The 12,754-nt window shown below is 42.6% G+C and overlaps 1 long non-coding RNA gene across 3 annotated transcripts in view; it reads right to left on the reverse strand.

Moving 5' to 3' along the window:
- Positions 1-1,298: 1,298 nt before the first annotated feature.
- Positions 1,299-12,754, reverse strand: part of LOC146428918 (uncharacterized) — a 38,996-nt gene continuing 27,540 nt past the window's right edge. The window contains exons 2-4 of one of the 3 annotated variants that reach the window (XR_014855736.1): positions 12,077-12,160; positions 2,079-3,279; positions 1,299-1,385 (exon numbers count right to left, since the gene is read on the reverse strand). This is a non-coding gene — a long non-coding RNA (uncharacterized LOC146428918). Of the gene's footprint in view, positions 3,280-7,081; positions 7,168-12,076; positions 12,161-12,754 lie in introns of those variants that run through there. The other 2 variants (XR_014855734.1, XR_014855735.1) reach the window with 2 other exon arrangements.

Below are 12,754 nucleotides of genomic sequence, written 5' to 3' on the forward strand. Positions count from 1 at the left end.
TGAAGAGGGCAAATTTACTTTTACACTGCAATATATGTGAAGGTGAACTAGAAAGAACTTTCATTGCTTTTAGTAAGCAGAATAAATCCTTTTACTTGTATTTTATTTTATTTTATATGCTTCCACTTGCTCCATACCTCAAGGCATCCATGAGCTACCTGAATGTATAAAATTATGTCTTGGAGCAAGGAAATCAAATATCAGCCCCATATTTGCCCTTGATTATTCCTGTGCCGGTGTTGGAATTAAGACTTCTCTGTTCCTTAAAGATCTCTCTTATTCCACAAACACTGTATTTTCTGTTGCATTGTCTGAGTTATTTTTATAATTCATAATTATCTTGGTTCTTAAAAATTTAGACATACATTTAAAAGCATGATCCAATCTTGCCTGATTGCTACCACATTGTGTTTGAAGTAATTACCATTCACTTGGCTTTTGAGGCTGTTGAATGAATTTTCCACATGAGATTCCTTAATTTGTACATATTTTATTGCTATAAAATAGGTATTGGCAAGCTGCCTGAACCATCGTGAAGGTCTTTAATTCCTATTCGTATGTTATGAAACAAGTGCAAAAGAGGAGGCATGAGAGAGACGCCTTAAAAATATTTTGTTGACATTTCAAAATTGTCCTTATGCAGGTGCAAATGCAGAGGTAAAACTAAGGTAGCTTAGTTCTGTACTTAAACAGCCAAACCCAGTTAGTTTTCATACAAGAAAGATAATGTTCTTTTATAGTATAAAAGCTCTCTCTTTCTATTCTTGAGCTATTATCCCCATGAGAAATGTTCTCTGCTTGAAGAGGTTATTAGTGCCTTTGTGCTGGCTTCCTGCAGACTAAGGAAAACTTCCAAGAATATTAATCCTCCCTGCCCTGTACATCTATTCTCTCATGGCTGAGAGGCTGCCCTGCTAGCCTGGGTTTAGAGCAAGGAGGTGCTTGTCTGTCTTAAAATAACCATGGCTGGAGGCTGGGGGGTGTGAAATAGGAAAAAAATACCTGCTCTGTTCCCTGGTCCCCCAGAGACACCGGGAAGGATCCTGGCAGCTTCCTTGCATATGGGACTCCTTCCACTCCCCCTCCCCCCCCATTAAACTGCACTGTGCTCTCTGGGTAGCTTTATAAAAAGTCTAATGATAGATTTAAATATGTCAGAGTGCTGTAAGTAAAGAGCAAATTCTAGACCTGATCTTAAAGCAGTCAGGTTTCATAGCTGTATTTTCCTAAACCATATTACAACAAATTTCAGGAGAAAATCTAATGTTAACCAAAAAAAAAAAAAAAAAAAGAAGAAGAAATTTTGTTGGCTTTATTATTCATTTACTTACAAAACTTGCAAGAAAGGATCCCCATGTTTCCCTACCAGGGTATTTCAGTATGACCTTTAAGGAAAAACAGCAAAATAACAATTCTTGGCATTTGCCCTTGTACGGGCATAACTGGTACAAAATTCTGCCCAGCCCAAACTAACAAACCATCCCTGGTGGTCCGGCATTTTACCATCACAGTCCCATAAATCAAACAGCAAGGCTATGGAGGCTTTGGGTGTTACTAATGAGCACTTGCTGGTAACCAGGCTTTCCAGGTGAATTCCAGCCTCCCTTCCTGCTTCTGATGGGAGAGTACAGGAGCTCCGAAAATGGTGATCTTGGTAACAAACCTGGCTGATTGTAGTCATCTGAAGCAAAACGCTTACAGATTGAGGGATGCCATATGCAGGAATACCAGGACTTCCACAGACAGGATTTCAGGGAATGGTGTAAGTATGGAGTGTGCCCTGTGGTGATTTTGGGGTGAGTGGTCTGAAAGTTGGGTGTAAATGTGTTGGCTCACTCTGTTTCAAACATGCTGCAGCTCTAAGGCCCTGCTGAAGTCAATACAAAAAAGGCAGGTGCTTAAAGGTTTCATTGAACTTGAGGACCAGATTTGCAACTTCAAACATAAGAAATCCATTGAGAATAAGGAATGTGTCTGATACTGGGCACCACAGGGAGCAGCTCATCTTCCCTCGCCGTCTATACAGCATCCCTGCTACTAAAGAACTTTTATCTTAGTCATACTAAACCTTTCTTCACCTGCTTGAAACTCTCTGCCTTGGCCTTCTGAGCTCATTTTCACTGTGTAGAGTCTCTGCTGGCCTAGGAAAAACATCTTGGATGCATTTGGCATGCTCTGGTCCTCTCAGTGCTGAATCAGTCTCATGGTTCATGAAGACATCTAAATTTAAGCTCAGCACGTCCTGGGCTGTTGTACAGAGGAGACTCCAGGATGCAGGTTCTCCCAGAGCTGCTGTGCCAGTGCCAGCTGTCTCTGTGCCTGGTCCAAGACAGACCCTGCCATGTCTCTGCTCACAGATTCCAGCCCCTGAACACATAGGACGGAGGATGGGCTGCTGTGCTCGGTGCCTCAGTTACTGCAGCACCCAGCAGCTGAATCCTTCCTGCGTCTGCAGCTGGTGGTGCAGGGGCTGGGTCTGGTGTCCCTGCACTGTGCCCTGCCCGAGATAGGCACCTGATTGTCCCAGAGTGAACCAAAGGACAAGGTCATGACTGTGGAAGGCAACACTGCCATGGGGCTGTCAAGCTGATGGTAAATGCTCTCAGGGCCCTTGCTCTCTATGTTTTCTTCACCTGGGAGTATTCTTACCCTGTTTGATTATTCTTTACTGAGACCGAGCATCCCAGAGAGGACAAAGCCTCTGTTGTTTTGTGGCAATACATGACTTAATTTTTAGGCAGATCACAGATTTCTGCCTGACATTTCTACCTTTCAACTGTTACAAGTTTTTCAGCAAACAGTGGAGGAAAGGGAGAAAGAAAAAACCACCATGTTAAATGTTAACATGCTTTTCTTCTCCCTCTGGATGTAGATTTCAATAAAATGTATAACAGCTTTAAATCTTGTTCCAATACATTTTTATGTGATAATATGTGAAGTATAGTCTGAGAGGACAAAAGACAAGTCTCATTTGTCCTTTAGGCAAAGCTTTTTAAGTGTTCATATATAAAAAATGATTGAGAATACCAGTGACATTTCAACTAGAGACAAAAACAAGTTTAAAAACATTTTGGATTGTCCTAAAAGTGGAAGTTTCATTCCTAGATTCTTTATGAAACCTAATAAATAATGTGGTGTGTAATACAATTGAATTGCTGAATGCAAATGTACCAAGTTAAAGGGAGAATTCAGCTGGGCAGCACTGGCTTAATGTGGCTGTATGCACCTCTCTGTGGTGTTAGTGAGACTGTGTCCTGGTTTGTTGGTGGTCTTTCTCTTCTGAAAAACAGAGAAATGTACAGATTTACTTCTGTAAAGGAAAACTTCCTCCTTAACTGCAAATTCTTAGGAAAAATCTCAGCAGTTTAATTTTATTACTTTAAAAATAATGCCCTAGCCCTGGCTGGATTCAGAACTGAAATGTGCAGTTATGACTTTCTGTCCTGCTGCTTTGAAGAATACTCCTTATATTTCCAGAAAAAGCAATACTCCATCAGAGGGGGCTGTAGCTAAGAAAAAAGCACAGGTGAACTTTGGAATGTGCATTTACAAAGAGAAAAATACCATTTGTGTTTCAGGTGCTTCCTGCCTTAGTGGATATGGCTTTGCTCGGTGTGAGAAGCAGCTCTTGCTGTTTCACTGCTACTCTCTAGGTTTGGCCAGTCATGAAACTGTGAACTGCAGAAGTGAGAAAACTTTGATTTGTGCCTTTTCCTGGGAGAAGGAGGAACAATGTGCTTGTGTCTCAGCCTGTCTACATGATGGGACATGCATTCCAGCTTACTCAATCGCTAATCTACCTGTCGCTGCAGTGTTTCATGCTGGCTGCAGCAGATTCCAAGGGGAATGATTGGACAGGTGGATTTATGTTGCTGTTGAGATGAGCATGACACTCACACAGAGATAATGGCTCCAAGCAAAAGAAAGGATGTCTTTATTACAACAAGGTCTCTTCTTATGCTATTTTTCAACATTCATGCTACATGTTCATTGGTTCCTAATTCACTACATTACAATATCATTGGCTACCTATGACTAATACATATTCTTGCAAAAACAGCCTCCCTCTTGCTGGTGTACATTCCTTTCTTACGTTGTTTGGCTTCTTGCTTCTGTCGGCACTAAGACTCTCATGAGTACAAGCTGATTGTGCTTAAGTTGGTATCTGTGAGTGAAACAGGCTGGCTGTCAGTTCCCACATATTTATCCAAGAATCTCATAGGATGTTTCTCTCTATTTGTCTATTACATTGCTTTCCTCTGACCAGTACAGCTGTGGAAGCAACTAAACCTCTGATGTTGCTCATGCAGGCAGGAGATGCATGTGGGCAGAGAGGATGGACACACTGGAATTCCTCTAGGTAACGCAAAATATCTCAGCTTTGAGGTTCTGTCTTTTCTGTCTGCACAGATCTGCATTGTACCTTCTGGGATAGAGCAACCCCAGCTTGGGACAGTGTTGGTTAGCAGTGTGGAGCAGTCTGGTATGTGCACTCATCAGCACTGGTAGTGGCACAACGCATTTTTTGTGAGGCTTATTTTGTTTGAGAAACCAATATAATGAATTTGCAGTCATTGGGGATTTCACAGCTACACCTATAGCTCTCCAGCAGGTAAGATCTTAACCCAGTAGTGCGGGCCACAGCTCACTGACAGGTTGGATGGAATAACAATTTGCTGGATAAAAAAGCCCCTCTTTAGATGTCTCCCCTGACTTTACATTCCTACATGTGTGATACTTTGTATGCGCAGGTTCCTTATTTACTTTTTTTTAAACAACTTTTATCCTCTTGTTATCAAGATACCATAATTTCTGCTTTGTACCAGTAGCTGTTTATTTGAATTTTTTAAAAAAAATATTTGCAATCCAAATTGACCTTTTTGCTTCATAACCACTTGAAAAAGAGATGTCTTGCTCACATAAGGAATGACTCAAGAGAAGGAGAGTCCTGCATAATTTCCTGTCCTCTCACAGAAACCCTTCATATTGGAGAACTGGGGAATATTACTTTCTGGCCCTGCACACTCTCCTGGGTAGAAGGGTCCTGAAACACAATTTATTGTAAAACACACAGTGGTTACAGAGCTAGCACAGTCAATGATATTCCTTTTATTACCACTCAGATGAGAACACAAAATGACATTGGAAAGCAGTGAACTCACCAGAAGGGCAGAGAAAGCCATTAAATTCAACACGCATCATATTTCATAATCAGAATCCTGCAGTCAGAGCTGACACCACTGAATGAGTTTGTTGCAGTCATGATAATATAAAACCTGCTGCATCTGCTTCCCTTGGCACTTTTCTTTGTAGCCCCTTGCAGTGTATGGGCTATTAATCATCAGTAGCCAGGGACACTGCAGACCAATGCACTTTGTATTGCATAAATTGAAAATGCGTCACTATTAGAGAAAAAACTGCCTTCCGTACATCTCTATTTAGATAGGCAGCTTCCTGAAGAGCTGCCATGCTATTATGGCTAACCGCTTAATTGGAGTTCTTTTCATAGCCTGGTAATTGGGGTTGGATGCAATCCCTTTTGTAGCATGTATGAAAACAAGGCAAGGCAAGTGTTCCTTGCCCTACCTGGGAACCCTGAGAGGGCTCCAGCTGGAGGTGAGAAAATGTAGTCAGAAATACTGTGTCATTTAACCTCACTAAATTAACTTCACAAATGAGAGGGTTGAGTGTACCTGTGAGGGGAGAGGGATGCTGTGCAACCAGCACCTTCAGGTATTTTCCGTGGCTGTGTGGAGTGACAGATCAGCCAGAGGATTGTCATGGGTTTGAGACAGGACCCTGCCAGGAGGACGCACGAAAAAGGGCAAACAGGCTTCAAGCTTAAAGTTGCAAAAAGTGTTTAATTACCTAACAGAGTTGGAGGATAAATGCAGGCAAAAATAAACTTTTCATACAGTTTTGGTTCACTCCCCCCTCCCTCTTACGAACTTATAGTATTCACCCCCTTTCCTCCTTTACAGTCAACAAGCCGGGTGGTGGGGGGGGGGCAGGGTGTGGGGTCTCTTTTCAGTCCACAGAGCAGATTCTCAAATTTACTCATCACAATTCTTCTACTACAAATACTCTTTATCTCTACTAGTTTCTCTCTCTCTCTCCAGACAGTTTTCTGCTCTCACTCCCTCCCTCTTAAGAAGCAGTTTCTGCACTCACACCCCCCCCACTTCCCTCTCTCCAAACCAGCAACACAGACAGGGGCAGGTTGAGGGGTCCTCTGGTCAGTCCAATCAGGAAAAGAGGTTCTCTACTTAGCCAGGGGTCCTTCCCACGAGAGACAGTCTTCTGGGAACTTCTTTGGCGTGGGTCCAATCTCACGAGCAACATTCCCGCCTGAATTCTGCTGCAACATGAGTTCTTTTGTCCATAAGGTGCTGTGCAGACTCTCCTGAGCTGAGGCCAGGCTGCTTCCATGCCAGGAGCAAGGAAAAGGCCTTTCTCTCCCAGTCAAGGCCTTTTGCAGTTTTAACTCTTAGATGAGACTCCCACTGGTTCACAGTCTTTTCCAGGCATCCACCTCCTCCTCTGGAGTGAGCTGTGGGTGGATTTCTGCATCCTTATGGACTCCATGGGCTGCAGGAGAAACTTCTTGCTCCCCCCATAGCTTCCACCATGGCTAGCAGAAAGTTTCAGCTCCGGTGCCGGAAGCACTGGAGCACCTCTTTCTCCCCCCTTCTTCACTGACCTTGGCAATCTCCATGCTGTTCTCCCTCACATATTTTCACCTGCACCTCCTCCTCCTCCAACTACAAAGTGAAAGAAGTGCGCGCCTGCTTTGTTTTGAATTTTTCTTAAATATGTTTTCACAGAGGCGTAACCAGCACCTCCAATTGGCCCAAACTTGGCCGGCAGCATGTCCATCACCTTCAGAGCCATCAGAGATTGGCTCTGCTGGACTTGATGTAAAAACTTCCAGAACTTTCACTCAGGACACACAGGAGCCATCTTTGTGCCACACCCCACCCCTCAGACACCTCCCCAGGCCTACTACAACAGCTTCTGAGGGGTCCAAATTTCTCCTAGATGTTAAAAACACTTCACTGATGTTTTGGGCCAATCAAAACCACCACAGGATGCTTTTCCTTCCATTAGCTTTGTTCACACAATAGGGTAAGATGAGGTTTAGGAGGATAAAAATGTTTTAGTGGCAACCTGAGAAAAGACAGTCATAAATTCAGCCCTCAAAGGTCTCTTTTTTAAGAGAACCCATTTTATTCTACAGTCATTTGTACAAGTTTTATACCTAAAGTGAAAAGATGAGCATCTAATGAAAATGGGACATATAATGTAATTTGTAAATGAAAGTATAGCTTTTAAACTGCATGTGTTTAACTGTACATTGCTTCATGGTTTGAGTATTAGCTCTTGAATGGCTTTGGTCAGTGTTTGGAACTTCATTATATTTGGTTATAGCTGCCCACACTTAATTCTCATTACATCTACCATACTCTGTGGGTCTTGTTTCCCAGTGTGTGCAGTCAGTGATGTGTCAGCAAGACACGGGTCTGAGCTGGAATTGTGGGAACTTGTGTTGAATCCCACATCTTCTAATACTTGCTGCTCAAACACAGGTGTAACAGCTGAATTGCTCTGGCCAGATCCAAATCAGAACCGAGTTTAAATTCAGATTTATACATGGATTTGTTTTACAGTTCTGGACTGTAATCTTCAGCCTCTCCCAGCTGCTCCCTCCTGAGTGTGTGTTTACATTTCAGCTACATTTCTTCACTTGACTTCTTTGGACAAAGTTCTCTAGAGAGTTTCAAATCCAACCACAACAAATAAAAATATTCCTGTCTTGATTGACCCAAGTGGTTTAGAGGATCTCCTGCCATTCAGGTACTACATCAAAGGAATTAGAACTGGGGAGATATTTCCTGAGATGTCTGTCAGTGAGGTTATCTGGGCAGAGCTGGAGCATGTGGAGAGCCCAGGTTATCAGCTACAAGGATGGCACTATATTGACCAAAGGCTGGAGAGGGAAAGGCCAGGCTCCAGCCCAGCGTCAGTGTCTTTGCTTTGGCTGCACATGAACAGTAAGACATGAGAGTGGTGCCCTGCACTTGAATTAGGTAGAGCTCACTGATTTACCTGATTGGCACATACAGGCTTCTCAATAAGATGCTAATTCCCAAGTCCTGACAAAGAAGTGACAGAGATCTGAGAGGCCCCTTCACACAGAAAAGGAAAGGGAGCATGGTAAAGTCATTCCCAGAATTGCACACAGTAAGTGTCATCCTCTTTTAAGTCCTACCAGTTTGTGCCTTTTGACGCTGGGATTTAATCCTGTTAGGAGTTAAGCTGATCAAAATCCATGCTGCTGTTGTCCTGCCCTGGCCTTCCCTTCCAGCCTGCTCCTGGGGCTCTGGTGCTCCTCTGCATGGCTGAAGCTGAAAGAGCTTTTGGTATACTCAGTCTCAGTTGAATTAGCTCTCAGAAATGTCTCAGGGAATATGTGTGTATGATGGTGGTGCCCAAAAGGAGGAATAAGGGCATCACTTTACCCCAGTAAGTAGTATTCAGTTTTAAACTCTGATCACTGGGTCAGAGGCAGGCAATGGGGACAGAGAAGTCACTTAGCACAGAAACTATGAAGGAGTAGTGTCTTTAGGAGGGATGATGGTTGACTCCTATGGAGAGGACATTAAGGATTGAACTTTTAAGAAATCTGAAAATAAATCTTCTCAGTTAAAAAAGGAACTACTCAGACATTGGCTAGTTGCCTTCATCTTGCAGTTTAATGAAAGCTTCATTTCAGTCTAGGTAAACTGGTGGTGAGTTATAACCAGTGCTAATTGTTGGCTATGGGGTAAAACAGTCAGCTACTTGATGATGAAGAACATGGAATCAGAACCATAGAGCATCCTGAGCTGAAAGGGACCCACAAGAATCATCCAGTCCCACTTCTGTCCCTACACAGACACCCCAACGATGCCACCCTGTGCATCCCTGGCAGTGCTGTCCAGACACTCCTGGAGCTCTGGCAGCCTCAGGCTGTGCCCATTGCCTGGGGAGCCTGGGCAGTGCCAGCACCCTCTGGGGGAGAATGTTTCCCTGATCTCCAGTCTGACCTTTCCCTGGCACAGCTCCAGCCATTCCCTGGGGAGCTTGTTCAGTGCCTCACCATGCTCCGGGGAAAAACTTTTTCTTCATATTACCATTTTTAATTGGACATAACAAGGAATATGTGCTATTTTAAAATAATTGGGTGGATTTCTGTGTTATAGTCAGGGAAGGAGAAAAACTATATTCATATTGGTTCAGCACAGGGCAGGCCTGGTAAGCAGTGTGGCTCTGGGACTGATGACTGTGTCTAATACCAAAACATTAATTCTACTTATAATAAAAATAAGCAGAAATGCATTTAGGCAGATGGTCTCTGCTGCCTACACAAAAGGACTCTGAAGCCTTGAGAACTACTAGATCTGATTTTAAAAGGTAAGTAGCTTCAATAACGACATTCAGGTTATGAAAAAGCCCTTTTGAAAAACAGGCAATGCTGTCTGCTCAGACAATTGCTGCTGCTCAGTATTGGTTTCTACCTATTCAAAAATACTGAAAGTTTTTCTCTTAGAAAACGAAGCAAACACAATCCCCAAATCCACACACTCAATTTCAACATTATCTGTGCATGGAAGTACTACCTTGTTGAAAGAAATAAATTATGCAGACGTTTCCTAAATAATTTAACAGATACAGTAAACAAAAATGATGACTTCTTACAAAACACCCTCAACTTGCTAGCATTTTGTTCCTGTGGCAACACATGGGGATTCTGTCTTTTGAGGCTTTAATTTTAACCACACAGTATCCTGTCCTTTGTCAGAGCTTTGTTGCAGATGCAGAATAATGTCCCAAAGCCCTGTCAAATGCTGTGCATCTTTCCAAGTTTCTCCTGTAAATTAAAGCAGCTGTATGCCAATGTCTTAATATTTACTGTAACACTGTTCCTGTTATAAAATAAAATATCCTAGTGTCAGCCAGTGAGTGTGGCTTTGAAAACAAGATCTTATATTTGTTAGTTAATGTTATTATGTGATGAGGGGTTAAAACAGGAAACCTGTTCAAATAGTCAGTTAAGCTGACCTGAAAAAATACAAAAGACCGCACGGTGTGGAAACCATGACAGATTTCTTATCCGTAGCCTACTTTTTTTAGATTATTTTTTCTTATTCAGCAATGCTTTTTCTTAATGCCTTGATTTCACTTGGTGTGTCCCAACCCTTGCTTATTTCTGCTGATAGGCTTTTGTAAATACTATTTTATTTCAAAATGGTTTTGACACACTGCCCTCATTAAACACAAAGTAATATTTAATGTAAATTTAAACTCTCCAGTTTTAAGAGTTACTTGTAAGAGAACAAATACAAGGCAAAATGAAATGCTTCCAAAGGACAGGAAGTTTTCATTCTTAAGGTATATAATTACTTTTCTCTTTCAGTATTGGAATAACACTTGCATTCTGTTGTAAGGGAATACAGAGGTAGAAGAAGTTACTGCAGCAAAGCCAGGTTTTACATTTATTTGTTCTTTGGGGGAATGCTGGAATTAAGACTAGAAGTAAATGAGGCCTCACTGATTTACTAGCAAGTGTCTCAAATGTGTTAACCACTTAGTGCATGATTTATGTGTTCCCTTCCTCACACACACCCTTCACAAAGGAAAATCTAACAATGATTTAGAGTTATGCTGTATTTGTTGCTTTGGTTCTGGTGAATTGTTTCAACTTCTTATTATATGTGAAAGAAAAGCTAAGCAAGGTGAATTACAACAAAATACTTCAATTAGAGCTGTATTTGACCCATAATGCAGTGCTGTATGTTCCATACCTTGTTTTTCATAATATTAACAACATTTTTCATTATGACAGTGATTGCAGAAACTGCTCCCTACCAAGAGGTGATACTGCTATGGAAGGGGATCGGCAGGAACTTCTGCATTCACAGTTTAGGAGCACATTAAAGGGAGCTGAGTAGTCAGACAGTGGGTCAGTGCCACTGTCAGGAAGAGAAATCACCTTCCCTTGCTCATTTCAAATGCTAAAAATCCTGACCCATATCCATCTGCACAGTATTTCTCTAGGATGACATATCATGCTGCACCCTTCAAGATGAACCTTGAACAACAGAAGAAGTACCCACTGTTGGAAGTGCTGCAGAGAAGGGAGTGGACTGTACAGCCACTCGCTTGCTTAAGATCACTCAGCAAACTTTCTTTTTCTTCCCTTCCCTTTCTATCTTTGTATTGTATTAATTTGCCTTTTCCTTTCTTGAATGTGCAGAATAATATGAAATGTGTTTGTTTGCCTTGGAGCACAAGAGTGGAAGAGCCTCAGCCTTATTGCTGGCCAGAGACAGCACACGGGAAGAGGCCAACAAGGTCAGACTGAGTGTCTGTGCCAGCCCTGGCTGCTCTGTGGGCATAGCAGGAAGGTAAGAACTGTGCCTCCAAGGCACAATTGCTTTACGTGGTTCTGAGAACAGAACAGTTTGTATAACACCACTTGTCTGCCCAAGGCTGTGTTAGAGAGACAAGTGGTGTAGTTCTATACGTGGTAAAACTGCTTGTGGATTTGACATTGCTGCCTGTGTTGGAGTAAATGGAAGCTGAATTCAGTGCTGCTGCCCTGTTCCAGAGTAGGATTCAGCCTGGACTGCTCTGCTGGGTAGGGAGGGCAAGCAGTGGGAGCAGCAGGCGGCAGTGTTTCCTGTGAGCTGGCTCAGCCTGGTGTTTTACGTGCTCGAGGGGTGTCAGTGTGGATTACACGCCAAAATCATCCCCAATGATCTGCCTGGGAACAGACTGGGTTCTGAGAATCCTTTCTTCTAGCCCCCCTGAGCCTGCTGATTTAGTGATTTAGTGCTGACTCCCCAGCTCCAGGAGACACAAAGCGATTCCCTTGCAGATTGCTGTTGTCCATCCCACTGGCTCCATGGAGGCAGTCAGGAATGACAACTAGCTTGATATGGCAGCAGCCTGGTATTTTCACTATGGGGAAAACACAGCTCTAAAATCACCTAGTCATTTTTGTGAAACAGCATGTTCAAGATTGATTGCTTACTTCTGGAAGCTGTTGCAGCTGAAAGTTGAGCTGTTTAAAGACTTACAGGTGCAGCGAGTCAGGGTCATCCACGTAAATCATTGCCTGTTGACAAGAAATTTAACAGTTTGTCTTAGCTGTTAGGAAAGCATGCACAACTGGATATGCTGAAATCTTAATGGTGCTTTTCCTTATTATTTGATACAGCTACTAAAAAACCCTCAAACAATACAACTCCCTCACCACAAGCTTTAATTATTTTATGAAGTCAGCAGAGATGTATCGAGACTTAACATTTGGAAAAAAGTTTCAGTTGACCAAAACCAAATCCCTCCCTCTGTGTGTGCATAAATACTTGATTTGCATTAATTTAATATTTTCAACTAGCTATATTTGGAAAAATCATTATTGCAAGCTTCCTTGCTGATAAAGGAGCTCAGCAGAACAGGAAGATGACAGGGAATCAGAGCAAGAACTTCAGGGATGTGAAATGAAAGAGATGGTACATCAAGTTAAGGAAGATGCCTCCAGTGGAAGAGCAGAAGACAAAGTCCTTCTCATCTCCCTGCTTTGCTGTAGGACAGCTTTCCATACTGCAAGCAGAGGAGTTTCCTTCCACACTGCCTTCTGGAGTGAGGCCCAGCTGGTCCTAGAGGAAAACATGATCCTGTTTCAAGGGGAGTTTGTTGTGAGCTCTAC

Source organism: Lichenostomus cassidix, chromosome 19 (genome assembly GCF_008360975.1).
Source record: "Lichenostomus cassidix isolate B80296 chromosome 19, HeHo_3.0, whole genome shotgun sequence".
Taxonomy (NCBI): domain Eukaryota; kingdom Metazoa; phylum Chordata; class Aves; order Passeriformes; family Meliphagidae; genus Lichenostomus; species Lichenostomus cassidix.